The sequence below is a fragment of the Gossypium arboreum genome, chromosome 1 (genome assembly GCF_025698485.1).
Source record: "Gossypium arboreum isolate Shixiya-1 chromosome 1, ASM2569848v2, whole genome shotgun sequence".
In the NCBI taxonomy this organism is placed as follows: Eukaryota; Viridiplantae; Streptophyta; class Magnoliopsida; order Malvales; family Malvaceae; genus Gossypium; species Gossypium arboreum.
Genome location: NC_069070.1, coordinates 46,091,125 through 46,104,902, shown reverse-complemented (window position 1 = coordinate 46,104,902; position 13,778 = coordinate 46,091,125).

Here is a 13,778-nt window from a genome sequence, read left to right as displayed (position 1 = left end):
CACAATTATGTCATATTGATTAAAATTCATCTTTTTGAAATCGTGCTTTGGAATTTTTACTTTTATTTTGACTAATTAGTCAATTTTTAGTTTTTTTTTTAAATCACTTCTTCAAAACAAAATATTTTCCCCATCACCAAAGTGTTTGATTTACATTTCATAAATATTTTTCTTTCACAGTCCTTGTGGGTAGGATAACTTGACATTTACTTGTCACTTTATTACTTGATAACGATTATGTACACTTCCACATTTCCTTAATTCCAGCAAGGTAACTTGAGGTTTTGCTTTCCTAAAAGGCAAGCCATTTTAGAACTCTTATGTGCAATAAAGTAGATATGCCAAGGCATTATTAATAGTAAAGGTCGATTTTGGGTAATCTCAACCTTCCGAATCAACATCACTCTATCCTTATTTTTTGTCCTAGTAACTTTGCCACAACATATATATTTGTTTATTTCTTTGTTTACATTCTATTCGTATAATCACTCTCATTATTGCCGTTACAATTCTACTATCACTTTTGCCATAGCATTTCCAATTATTCATCAATTCCATGTATTGCATACATCATCATTCCTTTGAATTATCACTGCATACTTACCTTAGTTTATCATAGCATCTTATTCATTAGTTTTGCCATAACATTAACCATATTGCAATAACTTGACCAATTTAGTAATGGCCTAAATTCAAGGTTATCGGAATAGTGGTTTCGTAACCACAAATCCGATTTAAAGAGAAATTTATTTCAATATTTTTGCATGAAAATTGATATGATAAGAAAATCGTATGAAAATATTGATAAAATTTTTTTACCGATTTAGTAGTTAGTTAGAAAAAGAAATTATTGAAAAAATTCGGTAAAATAAGGTATCGAGACCTCTATCTCGTAAGACCGAGTCGAAAATAATTTTATAAATATTTATGAAATGTTAGTAATGTGGTATTAAAATTTCGTTAGGAAATTTTAATGTTTGGATAGTTAATTAAATGAAAAGGACTAAATTGTAAAAGGTGTAAAAGTGGCTGGGATGATTAGATAGCTTAAGTGTCTAATGAGAGAGGATTTAAAAGACAATCAGACCCAAAATTTATTTGGGCTGGACGGCAAGGGCATGAAATCAGCAGGAAAATTGACAAATTAAGGGCAAAATTAGAATATTGCAAAATTAACTAAATAAAACTGGGACTAAATAGGAAATATCTAGATTTCTCTTCATTTCTCTTCAATTCCAGCAGCTAAAAATGCCATAGGAGGGTTCTCTAAGCTGGTGTTCCATAATTTTTGCACCAAGTGAGTTAATCCTTGCCTTTTTCTTGTAATTTTTGTATTTCTAAGACTTTTACAACTAGGTCCTACTATTAAATTCATTAGTTTTTGATTTCATGGATGAAATTGAAAGTCACCATGGTTGAGTGATGTAAGTTTATGATGAAATAGAATGAAATTAAAGCTTTAATTTGTTTATGAGATGATTTTATTAGGTAATTTCAATAGAAATTGATTTTTAGGACCTAATTGTGAAAATGTTTGGAATTAAAGTCTATTGCTGAAATTTTGATTCCTAAAGGTTGTAAACTAGTTTAAGGTGATAGAATAAAGTGTTAATTAAGAAAAATCATCACAATTGAGAGGCTAATTGAGTAGGGATGAAATTGTTATTTATTAAAAGCTTAAGGGAAAAAAGGTAATAAACAGCTTGCACTAAAACAATATTGGACAGCAGCAGTAGACTAACTTTGAAAAATCACCATAAATTTTAGGAATCGAATTAGAAGATGAAAAAAATATGAAATTAAAGCTTATTGATTCTAGCTTCTCATAGAAGAAACGGTGTAAGAAATGGTTCTGTAAATCATGAGATATAATGAATTTTGTGAGAAAAGGTCAGAATGAATTCGAGTTCCCCTGTTCTGACTTTGAAAAATCATAAAAAATTGAATAAAAATAATTACGGGCTTAAATTTATATTTTTAGAATCCTGAATGAGTATATTTTCAAGATAAAAAAATAAGAACATCATCCGAATTCTGTATGAATAGATAATTAATTTTTAGTGAAGAAGGGTCAGAACTGTCAGACAGCATAATAGGGGTGACTTTAAAGAATAAACTGTACTTATTGGCTAAACCAAAAATTCTAAAAATTTTATGGTAAGAAGATATATGAGTCTAGTTTTAGGTAAAATTAACTTATCTTAATTTGGAGTTCCGTAGCTTGAGTTATAAATAATTTAGTGACTATGACTCAAATAGACAGTTTTGAATAAACTATAAATAATAATAATGAAATTATAGAAATTGTTGCATATGAACATGAAATGTATTAAATTGATAATTAAATTTATTTATTTAGATCCAGAAGACTCAAATACGAAGCTAGATCGAGGAAAGGAAAAAGTTTAGGATTAGTAGATTTTTGTACACGAACAAGTATCAAGGTAAATTCATGTAACTTGAATTATATTCTTAAATGCTTGAAATGTATGTTATTGATGTGAATATGATTTGAAAGTTCATTGTATGAAAATTTATGAAACATTGATATATTTGATAAAAAGGGGAAGAAATCCCGGTTGAATGAAAGGAAATTTCGATGGATCTTTAAAAAGGAATTGACGGTAAAAAGGATCTAGCCCGGACGGGTGATCATATCCTGATATAGCCCTCCCGAAGAATATGTGGAAAATGGATTTAGCCCGGACGGGTAATCCGAATGAGGGTCTGAATCTAGCCTGGACTAGTAATTCAGATCCAAGCTCATTAGAGTAATTATCGTTGCAGGGGATTTAGCCTGGACTGGTAATCCCGACAATACTCTATGAGTTATATTATAGAGGATTTAGCCTGGACTGGTAATCCCGCTGTAAGGATGAGGTTCGCGGGAGTGTGCTCTCTGAAATGGAAATTTGTGCACATGAATATGAATTGATGGACCCGAAAATGTACACTAAAAGTGTACATCTGAAAATCCATCTAAAATTCCAAGAAATTCAACGGGATGAATATGAAAAAAAAATATAAGAAAATGAAAATCATGGTATTGATAAGCTCATCAATCATAGTATATATTATTGGTACATGGAAATTATTGTACTAACTTGAATGTTGAGTTTGTGCATGTTAGGGTAATAATGCAATGGATATATGAATGTTTATTGTATTGTACTGAAAATATTAGGTAAGTATAATTCTTGTTACATGAGCTTACTAAGCACAAAGTGCTTACCCTGTTTCCTTTTCCCCTGTTTTGTAGTGTTAAGAGCTCGGAGGTCAGATTTGGTCGGAGACACATCACACTATCAACCTCAAGATTTCGGTATATAAAGAAACTTTATTTTGGAAATCAATGGCATGTATAAGCTAATAAAGTAAATGTTAACGTGAAATGAATGTAAAGTTAGCTATTAGTATGGTTAACAAACCTGGTTTTGGGTATGTGATGACGTTATCTTATAAATATGCATGAATTTATCTTGAAAATATGTTGAATTGGTTTGGTTGATGTGGATTGGTCTCGATTTAATATTTCAGGGAAGGTTAGATATTTATAAATGGGCTATATTGAATAAAAAATTAAAAAAAAATTGTAAACTCCAGTAATGCCTTATACCCTATTCCTGCAATGAATCCGGGTAGGGGGTATTACAAATTTTGTGCCTCAATCTAATCTTCATGGGAACGATACTCACTCATCACTTTAATACTTGAACCGACGTATATACTTTCACAAATCACATATCATTTCACACGCGACAATAGGCTGCCCTTTTTTCTGTGCTTTCATTACAATAAGAGCTCTATGTGAAACTTTTAAGCCATTTGACTCAATGACTATCTTACAACCATTAAAATCCAAAATTCCCAATGGCATGAGATTTCTCTTTAAGTCGAGTACAATCCTAACATCTGACAGTGTCTAAATTATTTTGTTGTGCATCCTGATTTTTACTGTTCCTATGTCAGTTATCTTCTATGGAGAATTAGTCCCCATGAGCATTACTCTACCTTCAACGAAACTACATGTAGAGAACAAGTCCCCATTGTGACACATGTGATAGGAGCACCCTAAATCTAGGATCCATTTGGAAGTAAGCTTAGAGCTTTCGTGTAACACCCCGAACCGAGACCGTCGCCGGAGTCGAACACGAGGTGTTAACGGACTTCAAACCACTTATTGAAAAGTTCCAGACAAGCTGCCAATCTGTGTACTAGTCGCTTCAAAAATCATAACTTGAGTTTTAGAACTCGAAAATCAGTTTCGTAATTTTTTTCTGGAACTAGACTCACATTTCCGTCTTCAGATTTTTTCTAGAGTTTTGGTTGGGCCAATTGGTACAGTTTATTAGTTAAAGTCACCCGTGTTACAGGGGCCGACTACACTGACCTTCACGCGTTACAACTCAAATAACTCCCTGTGCAGGACTTCAATACTGGTACCGTTTGTTTCTATAGAAACTAGACTCAAAGAGGAATTCATACATATATGGTATGACTCCTAATTATTTCTGGTTAATTTATAATGAATTTTCAAAGTCCGAGCAGGGAATCCAGAAACCGTTCTGGCCCCGTTCCACTAAAACCCAAATATCTCTCAACATACAACTCATATAACCGTGTCGTTTCCTCCATATGAAAATAGACTCATCAAGGTTCATTTACATAATTTATTCACTATTTAATTCTATTCCTACTATTTTTAGTGATTTTTCACATCCACGTCACTGTTGCTGCCAGCATCATACTCTAGGATAGACTTTCTCTAACACATAGTCTCTATGATTCAACCACCCTTTTTCATATATGGTCCAAAATATAAGCATGATGACCCATTCTAATGGCTGGTCATTGCCAAACACTTCCATGCCTCTTAATGAGCATATACATACCAAATAATTATAACATTATGCTCAAAACATTCATAAGCCATTTTCGCATGGCTAGGCAATATTTTACATACCGAGTTCAAACAAAACATAATAGTCTATACATGCCGAAATGTTTTCTTAGACCATCTAAGAAGAAGATACCAAAAAGTCGCTAGACGGTGTGATGACTTCGATGACAGTCCCGAGCACGCAAAATGGATCAAGAACCTAAATAAACAACAAATAAGCACACCAAATGAGTACATAACTCAGTAAGTCGTAAGCACTACTCTACCATCAACAATAACAATCATAAGTGAATAATCAAATAATACAAAGTAGATGTTTCCAGCCATATCAAACTATACTGCAATTTCTAAGATTTTTGGTTCGATCTCATGCCCAATCCTTCAACCAAATCAAACTACAAGTCAGCCCAATCGATTTGAATCCGTTTCCTCAAGTTGGAACAACAATGCACTAGATAATTTTATGCGTACACCGTACAATCCCAATTTCGATATTTAGTTAGTAACTCAATCACTTACCTCGTTCATGCACAATTTACTTCCACAACCGAATGTGACTATAGCAAATCGCACACATAGTGCTATAGCAAATCGCACACATAGTGCCATAGTAAATCGCACACATAGTGCCATAGTGTATCGCACACATAGTGCCATAGTAAATCGCACACATAGTGCCATAGTAAATCGCACACATAGTGCCATAGTGAATCGCACACATAGTGCCATATGGTCTTTGCACACATTGTGCCTTATGTCAATTCATCATGGTAAAGCAACTTACTAAATTCAATTTGTACATATAATCATAATAATAAATAGGAGAATCACTCCGAAAAATATCTATCCAAGGAGTTCTCACAAAAAGTGCTTAAGGACTTACCTTGTGTTGAGTATAACGGTTTCGACCCGGCTACTCGATGTCCTTGGCTTTGCCCTTGCTTGTTTCTCCTTCTTTAACTTCTCGGGCTTAATAGATAAATAAACTAGTTTAATCATCTTGCTATACATTTATAGTTCAATTACACATGCATATGTATATTTGTATATTCGGCAACCATCCTCACTTATTACCCATTTGGTCAACAATCTAAGCCAAAATAAGGCTTCAATATGGTTGCCTCTAACCGAATACATGCACACCAATCTACTTCCTTTGGCCGAATATGCATGTCTATGTGGAGGCAAATTTTACCCCTTATACTACACAAAAAAAACAGCATACAATTTCCTAATTAACGCATTACATATTGTAATTCTATACACATCTCTCATTTATTTCATAACCGAAACAACATCACAAGCAAATAGACACCTCAAAATAGTATACATGTCATACCAATTCATCATGTGCAAACATATATTCATGTAGGTGAAATGGCGAATTCTCAAGTGGCTTATATCCAAATATACACACATATCCAAAGCTTAAATCTTACTCACCATGCAACATGCATGAATCATATTTATGGATACAACATGGCGAATACCACAACACCATACCGTTTCAATTTGGTCATGGTTAAACAAAGGACTTAGTATCTCATTCAAAATGCTAAAAGAAAATCTAAGAACCCTCAATCTACCATCACATGAATCATTATCAAGCTTGATATTTAGCATGCAATGGCATTAACACCATAACAACTTTGGCCAAATACCATTTCCATGGCATAACAAAGATTTGAGCCATGGCTAACATGCACATCAAGTTAGCAACCAAGACATGCATGAAACCCCTAACACAACCTCATACATACCTTAATCTTGATGCAAACTTAGCCAAATCTCCTTCTAGATCTCTTCCAAACCAAGCATGAAGCAAAAATCCTCCCCCTTTTTCCTTAGTATTTTCGGCCAAGAAGTGAAAATGGATGAGCAAAATTTTTCTTTTCTTTCCTTAGGACATTCGGCCAAGAGCAATGGTGAAAGATGAACACTTTTTTTCTTTTTTTTTTTCATACTCTTATTTTATTATTTCTAACATGCACCACTAGCAAAACATGTTTGAAACATGTTTTCTTTTGCCCATATTCATCACCATGGCCGCCACTATAGTCAAAATTTGGGGAATTTGACATGCAAGGACAACATTTCCTAGTGTGCATCAATAGGCCACTTCCACATTTGCCTATCTAAATTCTAAATTTTCTCACACAAGTCCTTTCTAGTGAAATTCACCTTTATAACACTAAATCAATCATCAAAAAATGTCATACATGAATACTCACATATTATAGGCATCGAAATAAATTTTAAATTATTGTTATGCCTCGGTTTTGTGGTCCCAAACCACATTCCGCTAGGGTCTATTTTGGTGTCACAACCCCCCTCTTAAGGAATTTTCGTCCCGAAAATCTTACCGTAAATAGGTTTGGATATCGTTCTTTCATAGAGTTCTCGGTCTCCCAAGTAGCTTCTTCTATCCCGTGCTTGAGCCATAACACTTTCACTAGCGAAACCCGCTTGTTTCGCAACTCTTTCACTTCTCGCGATAGGATACGAATCGGTTCTTCCTCATAACTCATATTAGCTTGAATTTCAATTTCGATGGACTAATCACGTGCGATGGATCGGATCTATAGCGTCGAAGCATCGAAACGTGAAAGACATCGTGAACCTTTTGAGTTCGGGGCAAAATCAAGCGATATGCCACCGGACCGACTCGCTCGATATCTCATATGGTCCAATGAACCTCGGGCTCAACTTGCCCTTACGGTAGAACTCGAGCATCTTTTTCCAAGGCGATACCTTGAGAAACACTTTATCACCCACGATACTCGATATCCTTACGCCTCGGATCCGCGACGACTTCGACGATCGGAGGCTATCTTCGACTTTCACGGATTACCTTCACTTTCGCTCAAAGATCCCTAATCAAATCCACCCGAAAATCTTGCTTTCACCGAGCTCACCCAAAACAATGGCGTCACGGCATTTACGACCGTACAAGGCCTCGTAGGGTGCCATCTTAATACTTGATTGAAAGTCGTTGTTGTGTTTAATTCAATCAACGGCAAATACCGCTTCCCATGAACCACTAAACTCGAGGACGCAACATCTTAACATATCCTCAAGTATCTGAATTATCCGCTCGGATTGACCATCGGTTTGGGGGTGAAAGGCGGTCTTGAAATGCAACTTGGTACCCAAAGCTTCTTGCAACTTTTTCCAAAATCGCGAGGTAAATCTCGGATCTCTATCGACACGATAGAAATAGGCACCCGTGTAATCTCACAACTGAGCAACGTACAATTCCGCTAATTTGTCCATTGAAAATCCGTGCGACGGGGGACAAAGTGGGCCGACTTAGTCAATCGATCTACCACGACCCAAACCGCATCCTTCTTACTTGCTGACAATGGCAGTCCGGATACAAAGTCCATTGTGACTCGATCCCATTTCCACTCGGGTATCGTGATTGGCTGAAGTAATCCTGAAGGCACTTGATGTTCCGCTTTCACTTGTTGACATATTAAACATCTCAAACAAAGTCGGAGATGTCTCGCTTCATACCATGCCACCAAAATCGACGTTTCAAATCATTGTACATCTTCAGACTCCCGGGTGGATTGCCATTCGACTACAATGGGCTTCATTCAGAATTATCGAAATGAGTTCCGAATTCTTTGGGACACACAGACGACTTTTGAACCTCAAACAATCGTCATCGTCGATTTGGAACTCCGAGTCCTTGTTCGGAACACACGCAGCCCGTTTTGCAACCAACTCGTCATCGACTTTCTGAGCTTCTCGAATTTGGTGTGTCAATAATGGTTTGGCTTTCAATTCAGCCACTAACACACTGTCGGATCGGATAGACAAGTGCACATTCATTGCTCGTAAAGTGAATAACGATTTACGACTCAAGGCATCCGCAACCACATTCGCCTTTCCCGGTGATAGTCAATGATCACTCATAATCCTTTAACAAATCGAGCCAACGTCTTTGTCGCAGATTTAAGTCTCTTTGGGTCATCAAATACTTGAGACTTTTGTGATCCGAGTATACATGGCACCTTTCACCAAATAAGTAATGTCGCCAAATCTTTAAGGCGAATACGATGGCGGCCAATTCGAGATCATGAGTCGGATAATTTTTCTCATGTGGCTTTAATTGCCTCGACGCATAGGCCACAACTCAACCTTCTTGCATTAATACGCAACCTAACCCAAGTAGAGAGGCGTCGCTATAGATAACAAACTCCTTGCTTGACTCGGGTTGCACTAGAATTGGGGCTTCACCAAATAAGTTTTCATTGATCGAAACTTTTTGGCATTTCTCCGTCCATTCGAACTTAACATCCTTTTGGAGTAAGCCGTCATCGGCGTGGCTATCGTTGAGAAGCCTTTTACAAATCGTCGGTAATAACCAAGCAAGCCCCAAAAAGCTTCGAACCTCAGTAATATTTCTCGGAGGCTTCCAATTTAGTATGACTGAAATTTTATTCGGGTCGACTCGAATACCCGATGCAGATACCACATGACCCAAGAAGCTAACCTCTCTTAACCAGAACTCACACTTGCTGAACTTAGCATATAATTGCTTGTCCCGTAAAATTTGCAGCACTAACCGCAGTGTTCAAAGATGTTCGGTCTCATTTCTTGAATAGACCAAGATGTCATCAATGAATACGACTACGAATCGATCCAAATATGGTCTAAAGATTCGATTCATTAAATCCATAAATACCGCAGGGGCATTAGTGAGCCCAAACGGCATCACTAGGAACTCATAGTGACCATATCTCGTTCTGAAGGCAGTCTTGGGCACGTCTGAATCTCGGATTCGCAATTGATAGTAGCCCGATCTCAAATCTATTTTCGAGAACACCGAGGCTCCCTTCAATTGATCGAACAAGTCATCAATACGTGGCAACGGATATTTGTTCTTTATCGTCGCTTTGTTAAGCTGACGATAGTCGATGCACAGTCGCATGGTTCCATCCTTCTTCTTCACGAACAACACCGGCGCACCCCAAGGCGAAAAACTCGGGCGAGCAAAACCTCTATCCACCAATTCTTGCAACTGAGCTTTCAACTCCTTTAATTCTGTTGGTGCCATACGATACGGAGCTATCGAAATTGGAGTGGTACCAGGTACCAATTCGATGCCAAATTCTATTTCCGAAAGTGGTAAACCCGGCAATTCTTCAGGGAAAACATCCGGGAATTCACAAACCACTGGCACAAATTCGGGTTTCCCTTCCGACTCCTTGTCATCGAGCACATACGCAAGGTACGCTTCGCACCCTTTTCTTACATATTTCTGGGCCAACATCGCTGATATTACATACCGCAACCCTTTAAGTCCGTAGACTCAACCCGAACAATCTCGTTATTAGCGCACCTCAGATCGATAGTCTTGCCTTTGCAATTTATAACCGCATCGTGCATGGTCAACCAATCCAACCCAAGAATAACGTCAAATTCGTCGAAACGGCAAAAGCATCAAGTCCGCCAAAAACAAAAACCTCGAAACACTAGGGGACTTTTCTTACACACTTTGTTGACAAGCACGTAATGACCCAAGGGGTTTGACACCCGAATTACAAACTCAGTAGACTCAATAGGCAAAGTCTTACTGGATGCTAAGGTTTCGCATATATAAGAATGAGTAGAACCAGGGTCAATCAAAGCAATCACATTAGTATCGAAAAGAGTGAAAGTACCGGTGATAACGTCAGGGGAGGATGCCTCCTCTCGTGCGCGGATGGCATATGCTCTAGCAGGAGCGCGAGTCTCAGATCGAACAGTCGTATCAGTAGCCCCTCTCTGACTACCACCCCTACCTCCTGAAATTCTTGGTGGTCTACCTCTAGCTGTCATTCCACTAGGTCTCGCACCTTGCATCCTATTCTTCTCATCGAGCCCCGTGCAATCTCTAATGAGGTGGTCCTTCGAACCGCATCCGTAACAAGCCTTATTGGTAGTCTTACCCCAACATTCTCCTATGTGTCTTCTCCCACATTGGGGGCATTCAGATTTCTCTTGACGGTTATTACCCACACTAGCTACCGAAGTAGCTCGGGAGTCCGTCAATGGTCGTGGTCTAATGGAAATCCCGCATCGTCCTCGATCTATTGGTGTCCTCCCGAACTTCTTTACACCAAAACGGAGCTTTACCCGTCGATCTTTTGCGATAGTCTCTAGCTTCAAATTCAGCCTTCTTCTTCTCCTTTCCAAGTTCCTCCGCCTTGCAGGCTCGTTCAACTAGTGTTACAAATTCTTTTATCTCCAAAATACCCACTAGTAATCTTAGATCTTCATTCAACCCTTCTTCAAACCTCTTGCACATAGCAACTTCATCAGCCACACACTCCGCATACCGATCGAGTCTTACGAACTCATGTTCGTATTCGAGATCATGTCATGCGGCCTTGCTTGAGTTCCAGAATTCCTTACGCTTTTGATCAATGAACTGTTGACTAATATATTTCTTTCAAACTCCGTCTGAAAGAAATCCCAAGTAACTCGCTCGTTTGGAACTATGGAAATCAAGGTCCTCCACCAATAGTAGGTGAGTCCCGTAACAAGGATATAGCACACTTTAGACATTCATCGGTGTGCATGATAGTTCATCAAACACCAATGGTGTTGTCAAGCGAACTCGGCCCTTTCGGCATCATCGATAATTACGGCCTGAACTCTTCAGCCCGCTTCCTAATCAAATCTACAGGTGGCTTACTCACCTCACGAGGTCGAGAATCGATGGCATTACGGGCTCTTGGGGTGGATTATTCAAATTCGGATTTGTTGGACAGCCGGATTGGTTCGGGCATATTATGCGACCCACTCATTCATCATGGTAAAGAAGGCTTGTTTAGCCCCTCACCTTGATTATTCGCAGATGACCGAGGTTCAACAGCGGCGTCCCTTGTGCAGGAGCAGCCGCTACACTTTCGACATCATCCGCCAAGGTTCTCTCTACTTGGGATCCATTTACTAATCAAAACAAAAAACATTTTACCGTCGAAGTCATCACACGCTTAAACATTAACATTAAGGCATGTATAGCTAGAATCATACGTGCCATGGTAGTCCTAGAACCGACTAAACCATGGCTCTGATACCAATAAAATTGTAACACCCGAACCGAGACCGTCACGAGTCGAACACGAGGTGTTAACGGACTTCAAACCACTTATTGAAAAGTTCCAGACAAGCTGCCAATCTGTGTACTAGTCGCTTCAAAAATCATAACTTGAGTTTTAGAACTCGAAAATCAGTTTCGTAATTTTTTCTGGAACTAGACTCACATTTCCGTCTTCAGATTTTTTCTAGAGTTTTGGTTGGGCCAATTGGTACAGTTTATTAGTTAAAGTCACCCGTGTTACAGGGGCCGACTACACTGACCTTCACGCGTTACAACTCAAATAACTCCCTGTGCAGGACTTCAATACTGGTACCGTTTGTTTCTATAGAAACTAGACTCAAAGAGGAATTCATACATATATGGTATGACTCCTAATTATTTCTGGTTAATTTATAATGAATTTTCAAAGTCCGAGCAGGGAATCCAGAAACCGTTCTGGCCCCGTTCCACTAAAACCCAAATATCTCTCAACATACAACTCATATAACCGTGTCGTTTCCTCCATATGAAAATAGACTCATCAAGGTTCATTTACATAATTTATTCACTATTTAATTCTATTCCTACTATTTTTAGTGATTTTTCACATCCACGTCACTGTTGCTGCCAGCATCATACTCTAGGATAGACTTTCTCTAACACATAGTCTCTATGATTCAACCACCCCTTTTTCATATATGGTCCAAAATATAAGCATGATGACCCATTCTAATGGCTGGTCATTGCCAAACACTTCCATGCCTCTTAATGAGCATATACATACCAAATAATTATAACATTATGCTCAAAACATTCATAAGCCATTTTCGCATGGCTAGGCAATATTTTACATACCGAGTTCAAACAAAACATAATAGTCTATACATGCCGAAATGTTTTCTTAGACCATCTAAGAAGAAGATACCAAAAGTCGCTAGACGGTGTGATGACTTCGATGACAGTCCCGAGCACGCAAAATGGATCAAGAACCTAAATAAACAACAAATAAGCACACCAAATGAGTACATAACTCAATGAAGTCGTAAGCACTACTCTACCATCAACAATAACAATCATAAGTGAATAATCAAATAATACAAAGTAGATGTTTCCAGCCATATCAAACTATACTGCAATTTCTAAGATTTTTGGTTCGATCTCATGCCCAATCCTTCAACCAAATCAAACTACAAGTCAGCCCAATCGATTTGAATCCGTTTCCTCAAGTTGGAACAACAATGCACTAGATAATTTTATGCGTACACCGTACAATCCCAATTTCGATATTTAGTTAGTAACTCAATCACTTACCTCGTTCATGCACAATTTACTTCCACAACCGAATGTGACTATAGCAAATCGCACACATAGTGCTATAGCAAATCGCACACATAGTGCCATAGTAAATCGCACACATAGTGCCATAGTGTATCGCACACATAGTGCCATAGTAAATCGCACACATAGTGCCATAGTAAATCGCACACATAGTGCCATAGTGAATCGCACACATAGTGCCATATGGTCTTTGCACACATTGTGCCTTATGTCAATTCATCATGGTAAAGCAACTTACTAAATTCAATTTGTACATATAATCATAATAATAAATAGGAGAATCACTCCAAAAATATCTATCCAAGGAGTTCTCACAAAAGTGCTTAAGGACTTACCTTGTGTTGAGTATAACGGTTTCGACCCGGCTACTCGATGTCCTTGGCTTTGCCCTTGCTTGTTTCTCCTTCTTTAACTTCTCGGCTTAATAGATAAATAAACTAGTTTAATCATCTTGCTATACATTTA